Raw genomic sequence first — 15331 nt, 5'->3', positions numbered from 1 at the left:
TTCCAAATGAATAATGGCTTAAAGCACTTTAATATTCATCTAATTTATAGATCTCTTGAGTAACTTAATTATCAACACCTGCCATTTTAATGGAAAGACTATAGATAAAAGCAAAGAATAAACCTGGAGTCTGGGGACAGGTCTTTCTAAGAACCAAAAAAAACACTACAAAATATCTCAGGCCTTTTTCCTGAGATCACAATACAATTAAGACAAGAAATAAATTTTTAGAAATGGGAGTTCTCAAAAACTCAATCATAGAGATACCACAGGATCCACCAATTCTATTGCTTAGGTATACACCCAAGAGAACCGAAAACATGTCCATACAGAAACCTGAATATGAACTTTCATAGCAGCATTATTTATAATAGCCAAATGGTGGATTCAATCCAAATGTCCATCTTCTGATGAACAGGAAAAAAATGTGGTACATCCATACAATAGAATATTATCTGGCAATAAAAGAAACAAAGTACTGATGAATGTTATAACATGGTTGAGCCTTGAAAACAATATACTGGGGTGCCTGGGTGGTTCAGTCAGTTACGTGTCTGCCTTTAGCTCAGGTCATAATCTCAGGGTGCTGGGATCTAGCCTGGGTCAAGTCCCCACTCAGCAGAGTCTACTTCTCCTTCTTCCTCTGTTTCTCCCCCTTCTTGTGCTCTTTCTTTCACACTCTCTCTCAAATAAATAAATAAAACCTGAAAGAAAGAAAGAAAGAAAGAAAGAAAGAAAGAAAGAAAGAAAGAAAGAAAGAAAGAAAACACTATGCTAAATGAAAGAAGCCATTTTAAAAAGGCCACGAACACCATTTATATAAAATGTCTATATTAGGCAAATCCATAGAAACAAAAAATTTCCATCTCTGCCAAACTGAACCAAGGTGCTCTAATATCCCACAGATTTCAGAGAAAGCTAAGCAGGGACCTGGGGCTTTGCCCCCTCTAGGTGGTAACCAATCATATCAGTGGACATCACAGGGGGAGCCTAGACTTACAGCAATAATGAGATAATCCTTTCCTCTCTGCTGGAAGAGGGAGGCTTGGTGGAAAGCGAGAACTTTCCTTACCATATAGTGTTGATGAAGCCACCCTATTCAGCATGCTATCAGTGGAGGCCATGTGGGGAACAATATCAAAGTACTTGTATACCTCCCAGCCAGGTCATTAGTAGTGGAGGCCTAAAGGAGAGCTGGAACTACCAGTCCTGGTCCAAAGTAAGAAGGCCTCATTTTCCAACACACCTGCTACTTGGGTGTCAATGAAATCTGCTTGAGGAACCTGGACTTTTAAGCCCACCTGGCAGTAATGAGATAGTATCTTTCCCTTCCCTATTAGAGAAAGAGGTGTCAGAAAAATCCAGATAAAACAGGTTTAAATAAGATCCAGAGGCTCATAATATCCAAAATGTACATGTTTCAATCAAAAATTACTTATACCAAGAAATAGAAAGATGTCAAAGTAAATGAAAAAGGATAATTAATACCAGTATCAATACTGAGATGACAGACATGTTACAATTATCTGTCAAAGACCTGGGAGCAACTATCATAAAAGTGCTTCAATAACAATTTAGAACATCCTTAAAACAAACGAAAAAACAGAACATCTTGGTAAAGAAACAAAGTCTCAGTCAAGAAACTGAAGATATAAAAATAAAATCAAATAGAAGTTTTACAACTGAAAATATCTGGAAAAAAGACTTAGTGAATGAGCTCAATAGCAGAATGTAGGAGACAGAGAAAAAAATCTTTAAGCTGGAAAATAAAACAATAGAAACTACCTAAACTAAATAAGACAGAGAAAATAGGCTGTAAAATAACAAAGCCTCAGGATGTGTGGAACTGTATCAAAAGATCTAATATTTGTATTATCAAGTACAGGGAGGAAAGGAAGAATAAAGCAGAAGTGAATAAGTGCTCATAGAAATAATGATGAAAAACTTTCCAAATTAGGTAGAGGAAATACATCTACAGATTCAAGAAGTTAGTGAACCCCAAAGAGAATAAATTAAATGGAGAAAATTACAAAATAAATAAAACCAAAAGCTGGGTTTTTGAAAAGGCCAATAACTTTGATAAAATCTAGCCAGGCTAACCAAGAAAACAAGAGAAGATAGCAATTACTAATATGAGGAATGAAAAAGGAGCCATCAAAACTGATCCCATGGACATTAGAAGAATAATTAAAGAATACTATAAACAACTCTATGGTTACAAATTTGGCAACTTAGATGAAAGGGACTAATTCCTTGAAAGACAATCTACTAAAACTCATGCTAGAAGAAATAATCTGAAAGGGCTTATATATGAAATAATTAAATCAATAAATAACAGCATTTTAAAATAGAAAAGTACAGGCCCAGATGGTTTCACTGGTGAATTTTACCAAACATATAAATAAATAATACTATTCTTTTAACACTCTTCCAAAATATTAAAGAAATTCCTAACTCATTTTAGGAGGTCAGCATCACTCTAACACCAAAATCAAACTAAGACATCACTAGAAAGGAAAATTACAGACCAATCTCTTATAAACACAGATGCAAATTCATCAACAAAATAGTAGCAAATCAAATCCAACAACGTATAAGAAGAATTAATTATACACCATAGCCAAAGGAACTTATTCAACATATGCAAAGCAGGTTGAACATTCGGTAATCAATGAAATTCACCACATCAACCATGCTAAAAAAGAAAAGTCATATAATCATATCAATACATGCTTAAAGAGCATATAACAAAATTCAACACTGATTTATGATAAAAACTCTCAGCAAACTAAGAATAAAGGAAAACTTTCTCAACTTTGAAGAATATTTGCCAGAAAACGTACAGCTAACATCACAGAGATCTTCCACAACTTGATGGGGTTAGTCCTAATAACCCCATCATAAGTTAAAAATATTTTAAGTTAAAAAAATATTTTAAGTTGGAATACATTTAATACATTTAACCTACTAAACACCACAGCTTAGCCTCGCCTACCTTAAGTGTTCTCAGAACATATACAATAATCTACAGTTAGGTAAAATCATGTAATACAAAACCTATTCTATAATAAAGTGTTAAATATGTCATGTAATTTATTAAATACTGTACTTAAAGGGAAACAAGGATGGTTGCATGGGTACACAATGTTTGTAAGTGTATCAGTTGTTTACTCTAATGATTATATGGCTGGCTGACTAACAATTGCGGTTTGTTACCCCTGCCAGACATCATACCATATACTGCTAGCCTGGAGAAAAAAATCAAAATCCAAAATTTGAAGTATAATTTCTAGTGAATGCCTATCACTTTCATACCATCATAAAATCAAATCTTACATCAGGGATCATCCATACTTAATTATAGGAAACCAGACACTTTCTCCCTACATTAGAGAACAAGGCAAGAATGTCCCCTTTCACCACACTATCATACATCTACTAAAAATCCTAACTATGCAGTACAATAAGAAAAGGAAATAAAGGCATACAGACTTGGAAGAAAAGAAATAAAATCATCTTTGTTTACAGATGATTTGATTACCTATGTAGAAAATCTCAAAGAATCAACCCGCACCCCGCCCCCCCAAAAAAAAACAAAACTCAAAGCCTCCTGGAAGTAAAAAAATGATTATAGCAAGGTTGCACAATCCAGGGTTAATACACAAAAGTCCATATTTTTCTTATGTAACAGCAAGGAACAATTAGAATATGAAACTTAAAACACATTACATTAGAAATTTAAAAAATGACATATTGAGGTATAAGTCTAACAAAATATGTATAAGACTAAAATGAAGAAAACTGGAAAACTGACGAAAAAAATCAAAGGAAAGCCAAATAAATGAATGTTCATATTCATGGACAGGGAGACAATATTATTAAGAGTTCAATTTTTCCCAACTTGATCTATAGATCCAGTGAAATCCCAGCAAATTATTTTGTTTATACCAACAAACTGATTCTCAAGTTTATATAGAAAGGCAAATAAACCAGAATAGCTCAATACTGAAAAAGAACAAAGTTAGAAGACTGACACTATCTAATGCTAAAACTTACCATAAAGCTACAATAATCAAGACAGTGTGACATGGACACAGAATAGACAAATAAATGCACAGAACAGAATAGATGACCTGGAAACACATACAAGCACAAATACAGTCAACTGATTTTTGTCAAAGGAACAAAAGCAATTCAAAGGAAAAAGGATAGCCTTTACACCAAACGGGGCTATAACCATTGGACAGCCACATACAAACAAAACAAAATGAAACAGAACATTTAGATATAGACCTTACACCTTTCAGAAAAAGTAACTCAAAATGGACCACAGAACTAATGTAAAATAAAAAAATTATCATATCTGGGGTACCTGGGTGGTTCAATAGGTTAAGTATCCGACTCCTGATTTTGATTTAGGTCATGATCTCAGAGTCGTGGGATCGAGCCCCGTGACAGGCTCTGCACTCAGTCCAGAGTCTGCTTGTCCCTCTCTCTCTGCTCCTCCCCCACCCCCAGTCAAATCATGAATAAAATTTTTTAAAATTATCATACCAATTCTAGAAGATAACACTAGAAAATTTAGAGGACTTTACATACAAATCAAATACATGATTATGAAAGAAGAAACTAAGGTGGCCTTCCGTAAAATTAAAACTTCTGCTCTGTAAAAACCACTATTAAAAGAATGAAAAGCTACAAACTGGATGACAATACTTAAAAATGACCTATTTAATAAAAGAATCATATTCAAAATATACACAAAAACTCTAAAAGCCCAACAATAAGTAAATAAACCACCCAATTTAAAAATCTCATCAAAGAAGGCCAATACGCATATGAAAAGATGCTCAACACCATGTCATAAAGAAACTGCAAACTACAACAGTGAAATGCCATATATATATATATATATATATATATATATATATATATAAATATCCAAAATACTGACAATACTAAGTGCTGGCAAGGATGTGGACCAATAGGAATTGTCGTTTATTGTTGGTGGCAGTGCAAAACCGTATAGGCACTTTAAAAGATGGTCTGGCAGTTTCTTACAAAACTAAACACAGGCTTACTATATGATCCAGGAATCATGCTCCAGGATATTTACTTGTTGAGCTGAAAATTCATGTCCACACAAAAACCTACACATAAATGTTTTATAGCAGTTTTACTAATAATTATTTGACATATGCAAGGCAGGTTGCAAAACTTGGAAGCAACCAAGATGCACTTCAATAGCTCAATAGTTAAACAAACTGTAGCATATATATACAATGGAGTACTGTTCAGCAACAAAAAGAAATGAGCTATCAAGCTATGAAAAGTCATAGAGGAACCTTAGTTGCATACTGCTAAGTAAAAGAAGTCAACCTGAAAAGGCTACATACTATTTGATTCCAACTACATGACATTCCTGGAAAAGGTAAAACTATGGAGACAGTAAAAAGATCAGTGGTGCCAGGGGTCCCTAAGAGAGGGGGAAAAGGATGGTAGATTCATCCTAGAGGAATTCTAGGCCAGTGAAATTACACTGCATGATACTACAATGGTGGATACATGACACTGTGCATTTGTCAAAACCTGGAGAACTAGGGATCCCTGGGTGGCACAGCAGTTTGGTGCCTGCCTGCCTTCGGAGTCCTGGGATTGAGTCCTGCACTGGGCTCCCTGCATGGAGCCTGCTTCTCCCTCTGTGTCTCTGCCTCTCTCTCTCTCTCTCTCTCTCTCTCTCTCTCTCTCTCTCTCTCTCTCATTCTCTCTCTCTCTCTCTGTGTGTCTCTCATGAATAAATAAATAATCTTAAAAAAAAAAACCCTAAGAACTGTACAACACAGAGCAAACCCTAACAGAAACTACAGACGTTAAGTTAATAATATTGTATGAATATTGATTCAACAATTGTAACAAATGTACCATTCTGATATAAGATGTTAACAATAAAAGAAACTAGGGATCCCTGGGTGGCGCAGCGGTTTGGCGCCTGCCTTTGGTCCAGGGCGCGATCCTGGAGACCCAGGGTTGAATCCCACGTCAGGCTCCCGATGCATGGAGCCTGCTTCTCCCTCTGCCTGTGTGTCTCTGCCTCTCTCTCTCTCTCTCTGTGTGACTATCATAAATAAAAAATAAAAAAAATAAAAAAAACAATAAAAGAAACTAGGAGAAGAGGGGAAATACTTTCTGTACAATTTTTCTGTAAACCTAAAACTATTCTAAAACATAAAGCTTATTTCTTAAATGATAGACCCATACTTCAAAAAGTCAATTTTACTGAATGTTCATTTAATAAAACAAATCCCAGACACATTCTATTAGAGATAATTAAGTTTGCTAAATAAGTTTGTTAACTTATCTTTCCATTAAAATACTTCCTACTTAATTAAACCTATGAAACCAGAATCAAAACTTTACTCAGACTCCCTTTTAATCCAAATGTCTTTGGGGGCCAGAATTTGCCTCCAGATAAAATCTGAAATCTGCCCCCACAACAAACATATACAGGTGCTTGCACACGTTTACATTCACCCACAATTACTGTGCTATGAATGTGTGTGTCCTTCTCTCCTGGTCTTTATCAATAGTGTCAGTAATATACTTTATATGATTTTCCATGACATGCATCTTAACCAAACTAGTAATATTTGGCTGTACCTAATAAATTCTTGTCTCCTTCCTAAGACATACACTAATTAAAACTGTAATGAGAAAAGAAACCTTTTCATTAAATAAATTAAATAGGTTTACCAAGCTGATAAACTTCAAAAGATGAAAGTCAGCATCTCTATTTGATTCACATATAATGAAGAAGCAAAGGCACTCAGTGGGATGAGTAATGGTATAACCTTGTTGAAGCAAAGGGCATGGAAAATGACTTGGCAGTTGTGTGGAAAGTAGAGCTATCGTTTCTCACCCAAAATGCTTTCTTCCTCATCACTGAAATACTGATTCTAAACAGATGGCATGATCATCTGTTAAAGACATTCAAGCCAAGAAAACAAGTTGAAAAGCTTATTTCCAATCATCATTATTATATTTGACTGGAAAACCCTATGAAATATAAAACATTCCTACACAATTTTTCTTGAACAAAAAGCAAATATTTATGAAGGGCATACTACGTGCTTCTAAAGAGGTTGGGTCTAACGGTGATAAAAGCCATCTTGCCCGTCAACCCACTGTAAAAACAAAGACCAAAGGCCGTGAGGTTGTTTATCATTAAAGAAAAAGGAACCAAGAAACAATTTGGGTTTCTTGGTGTGATCATGGCACACTATGGCGTTTTTACATCACTGAGAAAAAACATATGCAAATTTTTAGGAAGTAATCTTTTCCCACAAAGAAGTGTTCCATTTTTATAACTTGAATTTCTCCACAAAATACGCAAACTGAATTCTAAACTGAATTTTTTGGAGGGAAAAAGCCCCTTCCAAAAGGGGAAAACAACTTTTCACAGAATACAGATATGCCTACTTAGAGGGTTGATCTGCTCTATTCCAGGGTACATGCTCAGATTGGGAAGCATTTTCTAGAATCAAAGAATCAAGGGCACAAGTTAATCTAAATACTAAACTGATACAGGAAGGCATGTTTACGGTGTGTTTGGTCCATGTGCAGAAACTGGCCCACTTGCAGAAATTTATCAAGTCATTCAAAACCAGCACAGCTGGCTCTAATTTCTGATGAGTAAACAAACCTGCCCAAGTGGGATCTGGTTTAGCTTCCTTTCTAATGCACTGAACACAAGTGCTCAAAGACCTTAATGTTTCATAAGTATCTTCTAATGGGTTTCCGTGTTCTATTGTTCTATCTGTTTACTCCTAGTTAATATCACATGTGCATCTCCAATGGATCACTTTTAATTGGATTTTGGTGTTTTTATGCAACATGTATCTGCTCTGAAAATCACAGCAAATTCATCTATTTGCAAGCACACACATTCTTATTTTGGGGTCTTTACAAAGACAATGATGGGCAACATTAAAGACTCATTTCAGAATGACAGACTAATTTGTAAATGACATACTAAAGGAAACCATTTTCTTTAGATCACATTAGAGCTAAAAAGTCTTAAACAAAATTTTCTCAAAGCATGGTCCAGGAAACCATGAGAATTTCTGAGGCCATTTTAGAGTCTGTGAGATCAAAAATATTTTCATATTACTACTAAGCTGCTATCTCATTTTTTCACTCTTATTTTCTTATAACTGTATAGCAGAGCTTTCCAGAATTTCTAAGATTTGTGGTATCACAACAGATTTATTGCAGAAATAAATGTGAAAATCCATCTGTCTTTTATTAACCTAGGCATCATCAACAGATATATGCTAAGTTCTTTGAGGTCTTAATAATTTTTAAGAGTATAAAGGAGTCTTGAGACCAAAAAGTTTGAGAATGGTGGCTTAGGGCACATTTATCTATATTGGTTTTCCCACAAAACCTGGAAATAATTAGCAATCTGGGAAAAAAAGTTTTAGAACTATGGCAGTTGTCCTATGAGAACAAATTTGCTTTTAAATGTCATGCATAGGTTCTTTCTATTGCACTTACATCTTCTCAATCACTAAGAAAGGGAAAATATTTTCTTAGGAAATACTTAATCTAATCCAGTAACATCATAGACTCAGTGGCAATATAAGGCCTAGAACCCAGGACCAGCCAGGAAGATAAAGGAAAAGATATGTAATAATAAAACATACAAGTTCTACTTCCACTGTGTGAGAATAAGCACCTAACAAATTGGTCCTCTCATAAATAATAGCTATAGATTCTATATACAAAAAGCTACTACTTGATGATTCTGGAAATTGATCAGTGACAGGTAAATTTTGGAGACTCTGGACCTGCTGCAAGCAACCAACACACGGAGTGAATTTCCCCTTTTCTGTAGCGTTGTCCTGAAGGTGGCTGCAGTAAAACTCCAATGAAAGACAACTAGCAAAAAAATAAAAAAATAAAAAAAAGACCACTAGCTTTCTGGCCAGAGGAACAAGGGGAAAGAGATCACACAATCGAGGCCACCAGAACAGAAGAAGACAGAAAATGGACATCCCAGATTCTGTTTATAAATATTTTTTAATATTTTATTTATTTATTCAGGAGAGACAGAGAGAGAGAGAGACAGAGAGACAGAGAGAGAGAGAGAGGCAGAGACACAGGCAGAGGAAGAAGCAGGCCCCACGCAGGGAGCCCAACATGGGACTCGATCCCGGGTCTCCAGGACCACGCCCTGGGCCAAAGGCAGGCGCCAAACTGCTGAGCCATCCAGGGATCCCCTCAGATTCTGTTTAAATTCAATATGAGTCTCTGAATCCTCAACCACACATGTATGAGGCATACAGAAAGCAGCTGTGCCTGAAGGTGAAAGTATTGTACTGAATGAAATCTGAGCCAAGGTCCACTGCAGACAGAGCAGTTCCAGCCTAAACAAGTTAACTACCTACTAAAATGAAAACATCAATACTCTTCAGAATAAAGTAACAAAATCCAGAGAGTCCACAAAATCTCGTTCACATTGTCCAGGATACTATGCAGTATTACTCAATATATGATATGAAGAGCCAGGAAAATGTGACTCACTCTCTAGGGAAAAGACAACCAATATATGCCAATCACAAGATAACCCAGATGTTAGAATTATCATACAAAGCCACTATTACAAATATGGTGGAAGAAAAAGTAAAATATTCTTTTTTTTTTTTTAATTTTTATTTATTTATGATAGTCACACACACAGAGAGAGAGAGAGAGGCAGAGACATAGGCAGAGGGAGAAGCAAGCTCCATGCACCGGGAGCCCGACGTGGGATTCGATTCCGGGTCTCCAGGATCGCGCCCTGGGCCAAAGGCAGGCGCCAAACCGCTGCGCCACCCAGGGATCCCAAAGTAAAATATTCTTATAAAGAATAAAAAGATGAAATCTCAGTCAAGTATCAGAAAAAGTAAAATATTCTCATAATGAATAAAAGATATGAAATCTCAGCACACCACTAGAAAATATTAAAAGCAGAGACTTCTGCTTTTGGTCAAGATGGAATAGGAAAAAGGAACACTGCTCAACTAATTTTACCAGGTTACCATAATTCTAATACCAACTGATAAAGTAATTTAAAACATTGTATTATAATATCTCTAACAAATATGCACAAACTCCTTAAATTATTTCCAGATCAAATCCAGCAAGATACCAAAAAAAAAAAAAAGTATATATTGTAACAAATTCAGGTTTATTCCAGAAACATAATGTTAAACATATGAAATTAAATTATGGAGAATCAAGGAGAAAAACCACATGATTATTTCAATAGATGCAGAAAAAGCATTTGACAAAATTCAACATCTCAGAAAGTAGGAATAAGAGGTAATTTCCTAACACCAATAAAGGGTGTTACTACCATTATACTTAATTAAGAAAGGATAAATAATTTCTCCCCACAATCAGGAATACAGAAGTGATTTCACTGCATCACTTTGATTGTATATAAGTTCTAGCTATTGAAATAAGTCAGAAAAATTAAATAAAGCACACAAGACAGTCCCAAGTTTGCAGGTATGATTGTTTACACAGAAAATCCCAATAAATATTCAAAATAAGTATGATTTTAAAAAGTTAACAGAACAAGACTGCAAGATATTACGTTAATAAATTAAAAAGAATTCTTTGGTGTTGGTAAGAGGTAGACATATAGATCAGTGGAATAAAACAGAGAATCCAGAAATAGATGAACACATATTTGGTTAACTGATTTTAGACAAACATTTCAAAACAAGTAAATTAGGAAAGGAAAGACTGTTCAACAAATGATGTTAAATCAACTGCATATTCATATAGAAAAAAAAAGAACCTTACTGAACTCATACACAAAAAACAGCTTGCGATGGATCATAGATCTAAATGTCAAGCCCAAAACTATAAAACTTTTATAATAAAACATAGAAGAAATTGATGTGATTTCAGGTTAGTCAAAGATCTCTTATTAACAAAAAGCCATACCCATAAAATAACATTAAAAAATACACTGTATTTCACTGAATTTATAAACTTTTGCCCTTAGAAGGCATCATTAAGAACATGAAAAGGCAAGCCACAGAACATAAGAAAATATTCCCAACATATATATCAGAAAAAGGACTTGTATCCAAAAAAAAAAAAAAAAAAAAAAAGCAAATATACCTGCAAATGTATGGATATACACACAATCCGCCACCCATTCACTTTAACACAAGAAGACAGATATCTCATTTAAAAATAAGGGGAAAAATATGAAACTACTTACATGTATACTAGGACTGAAAAAATAAGTTAATAAATTACAGATAATGGGAGCCAAGCTTCTCACTAACAGAAAAGATACTACAAATAAAGTGTAGGGTGAGAATTAACTCTATGGTGTTATAGTTGAAGGTATTAACACAAACTCATGTTTAGCTTAATACATACATAGACATAGATACTTGTATATACATCAGCTCTGTCCACTGAGAGGGCCTAGAAGTAGTTACAACCCAATAGCTATAAGCACACCCAGTGCCTAGTTCTTGTTTCTAAATACCATTACCCAATGACAGTAACAGGACTCCTCAGAAAAAGGGCTAATTCAGGGCTGAGACAGAGAAAATACAAGATGAGCCTGGATCATATAGTGTCAGAAACTAAGGAAGTGTTTTAAAAAAACAAATAAAAAAAGAGATCCATGTCAAAAGGACACAGGAGCCAACCTGAAAGAGCTCTTGATGCTACAAGTTGAGTAAGAAAATAAGTAACATAGTATTTGTTTATAACCTAAAGAATAAAATAAATATATTCAAGTCCATACTAACGAGTAAATGACTGGATAATTAAATAAATGGGAAGGGGTGCAAATCTTCCTCACAAAGAATTCAAAATAACATATGTAGGCAGTACCCCCTCTAGGAGGTGGAACACAAGTCCCCTTTACTGGAGTGAAGGCTGGACTTAGTATCTTGCTTTCAAAAAATTGAGTATGGAAAGGATACTCCAAAGTGTCCTTTGGATAGTATAGTGGATAAACCAGGGGGACACTACCTTAACCAAGCAGTGATTCAGGTAAATATCAACAGTGATGAGTAAAGGTGATTTAAATATAGGAAGGAATGTGAAACTGTCATAGATCAGAAAAGCCTGGAAAGCATGACTGAATGCAATGGTGGTATCCTGAGCTGGATACTGGGCCAAAAAAAGGACATCAGAATCCAGGTTAATCATGGCAAAACATCAGACAAATCCCAGTCAGGGAATGTCTATAAAATACCTGACTAGTAATCCTCAAAACTGTCAAAGTCATTAAAAACAATGAAAGTCTGAGAAATTTTCACATCCAGGTAGAGTCTAAGGAAGCATAACTACTAACTGTAATAGTTTCCTGCATGGGATCCTGGCACAGAAAAAAACATTAGGTGAGAATTAAGGAAATTTGAAGGAAGCATGGATTTTGTGAATGATGATTTATCAGTACAGGTTTATTAATTGTAACAAATGTACCACATTTAGGTTAAATGTTAATAACAGGAGGAACTGGTTGTAGGGTATACTCCTTGTACTATCTTTGTAGTAATTCTATAAGTCTACTACTGTTTTAAAATAAAGTCTGTTTGTTTAAAAGAAAGACATTTGTGGAAACACTGGTGAAACCTGAATGAAGCCCACAGTTAATGGTAATGTATCAATGTTAACTTCTTGGTTTGATGATGTACTATGTCAAATGTAACATGGTTATAGAAGAGGTTAATATTAGAGGAAACTGGATGAAACTAAAATGGGAACTCTGAACTACTTTTGCAAGTTTTCTGTAAATCTAAATAGTTTCTTCTTTATTTCAAAGATTTTATCCATTTATTTGATAGAAAGAGAGAGAGCAAGCACAGGCACATAAGTGGAGGGGGAGGGGCCACAAGAGAGAAAGAAGCAGACTCCCCGCTGAGCAGGGACCCAGATAGAGGGCTCCATCCCAGCACCCTGGGATCCTGACCTGAGCTGAAGGCAGACACATAACTGACTGAGCCACCAGGTGCCCCATAGTTTGTTTGTTTTTTTATGGGTAAAAATACTTAAACTTACACTTCTTAAAGATTATACACATGACCAATAGATATGAAAAATGCTTATCATAAAAATGCAATTATAAATTAAAATAAGAAAACACTACACACATGAGAACAGCTAAAATTAAAAAGACTAACCTCTTAAATGAAATGGACAAATCCTTGACACACATGAGCTACTAAAGCTCACTCAAGAAGCAGAGAATTTCAATAACCTACAACTATTAAAGAACTAAACTCCTAGTTCAAAACCCACGAAGAAAATTCCAGGTCTAGATGGGTTCACTGGTAAATTCTACCAAACATTTAAGAAAAAATTCCAATTCTACACATATTCTTCTAGAAAGTAAAAGGGAAAACACTTCCCAACTCATTAGTTATGGCCAATATCACCCTGACAACAAAACTAGACACAGAGATTGTTAAGAAAACAAAACAACAGGCCAATATTCCCCCATGAATATAGATGCAAAAATCCTTTAAACATTTTAGCAAACTGAATCTGGCAATACACATAAAAAAGAATAATTCCAAATGAATAAGAGGGGCTTTCCCCAGGAATGCAACATTCAAAATTTAATCAGTGTATTTGACTATCATAATACAAGAACATGAGGAAAAAATAAAACTATCACAGATACGGGAAAGGCATTTGACAAAATCCATAATATATAAGCAAAAATTCAAAATGACAACAGGAGAAATTTCATAAGAAACATAATTAAATGTCACAAAGATATGTTAGCTATTGACACAGCATGGGAAGATGCTAAATCTTTAAAAACCATCAAGTATGAACTCACTTTCTAATAACAGAGGTAGTTACATTTTATCTTACAAAGTAATCTGATTTCTTTCGGCATTAAGTATGCCTTCTGACTGCTTATACATAAGTTAAAATTATAGTCAATTCTTAAAAATTGAATATGCTTGGGTTGGAGTATGATGACCTTGTAGCAATTAGGAAGGCAATGAGGAAAAAACGTAATAGTAAAGGTTTCTAATTTGCCACAGATAAATCTTAGAGTGGAAAATTAACAAGTAAATGGCATTATTCCCTGAAACAAGACAAGTAAACCAAAATTTGTCTTTTCTAGTCAAATGATTATGGAAAAGTTGCTTCCTTTCTTCAGGCCTCATTCTCCATCCTTTTGCAAGGGTTTAATGCTTGTTTAAAAAAATAAATAAAAGGACTAAGTACAGGTCCAAAATGGTGTCGCTTAGACCAAGTTGCTTAATGCATAATCTAACTGCAGTTTCAACCTTCTGTAGAAATGTAGTCTTATCTGGCCAGCCAGGAATTTTTCAAACTGTGCCAATAAGTTTGCCCCTTTGGCCCTCTCCATCCCTAAAAAAAGATGAAGCAATCTGCATGATAAGAAACCTTACTTTTACCCCTAGAAGTTGGCCTTGCCTAGAACAATCCTTTTCTTTTGCTAATAACTTTCTTGCCCCTACCATCCTTCTATAAAAACCTTCCATTTTGTAGGACTCTTTGGAGCTCCTCTCTACTTGCTAGAGGAGGTGATGTCCCATTGATTCATGAATCAAAAAGCCAAGTGGAAATTCAAATTGTCCTGGTTGAATTTTGTTATTTAACATGCTAGATTCATTCCTAACTTCAGTATCTACTGAGGATCCATTATGTCAAACGCTTCTCTAGATACTGCTGAACACAGTAGTGAAGAAACAGACAAAATCCCTCCCCTCACAGTTTAGGAGAGATAGACAAATAAAATACCTATGAAAAGTATACAGCATGTTAAAGGGTAATAAATACTATGGAGAAAAAAACAGGTAAGGGAACAGAATGTACTGAGGAGGTGGTTTTGGTGAAGTTATACGGTAACTAGATGATTTCTAGGTTCACTTTCACTTCAAAAATCAACAATTCTCTTCTATGTTGACCAGGCAGCATAAAAACACACAGTGAACCTATGAACCTGACCTCTTTAAACTCATACATTCTATCACCTTGCTCTGTGTGTCACCACTTATATTTTAGAAAAATAGGATTAAGCATACATTTTTCCATACTGAGACAAAACATATGCTGTCATTTAATGAAATAAGTAATTTCCCAGTCTTGCCTTGGGAGATGAAAATAAGAAAGAGAGGAAAAAAAAACCTAGCAAGTTCTCCTCAGACAAAGGTTCTAAAAATGTGGCATTTCTCAACACTACAGATAGGATTAAAATTAGCTGCTTTTTCTCCTTTTCCAATATATTTGTGGTCTGGGTTTTCTTCCTTTACTGTGCCTGAGTTAA

General features: G+C 35.0%; 1 protein-coding gene across 5 annotated transcripts in view; it reads right to left on the bottom strand.

The window, feature by feature from the left end:
* UVRAG (UV radiation resistance associated) overlaps positions 1-15331 on the bottom strand; it is a 309399-nt gene that overhangs the window by 150123 nt on the left and 143945 nt on the right. The window lies entirely within an intron of this gene.

Source organism: Nyctereutes procyonoides, unplaced genomic scaffold (assembly GCF_905146905.1).
Source record: "Nyctereutes procyonoides isolate TBG_1078 unplaced genomic scaffold, NYPRO_anot_genome, whole genome shotgun sequence".
In the NCBI taxonomy this organism is placed as follows: Eukaryota; Metazoa; Chordata; class Mammalia; order Carnivora; family Canidae; genus Nyctereutes; species Nyctereutes procyonoides.
This window is presented reverse-complemented; position numbering and strand designations above follow the sequence as displayed.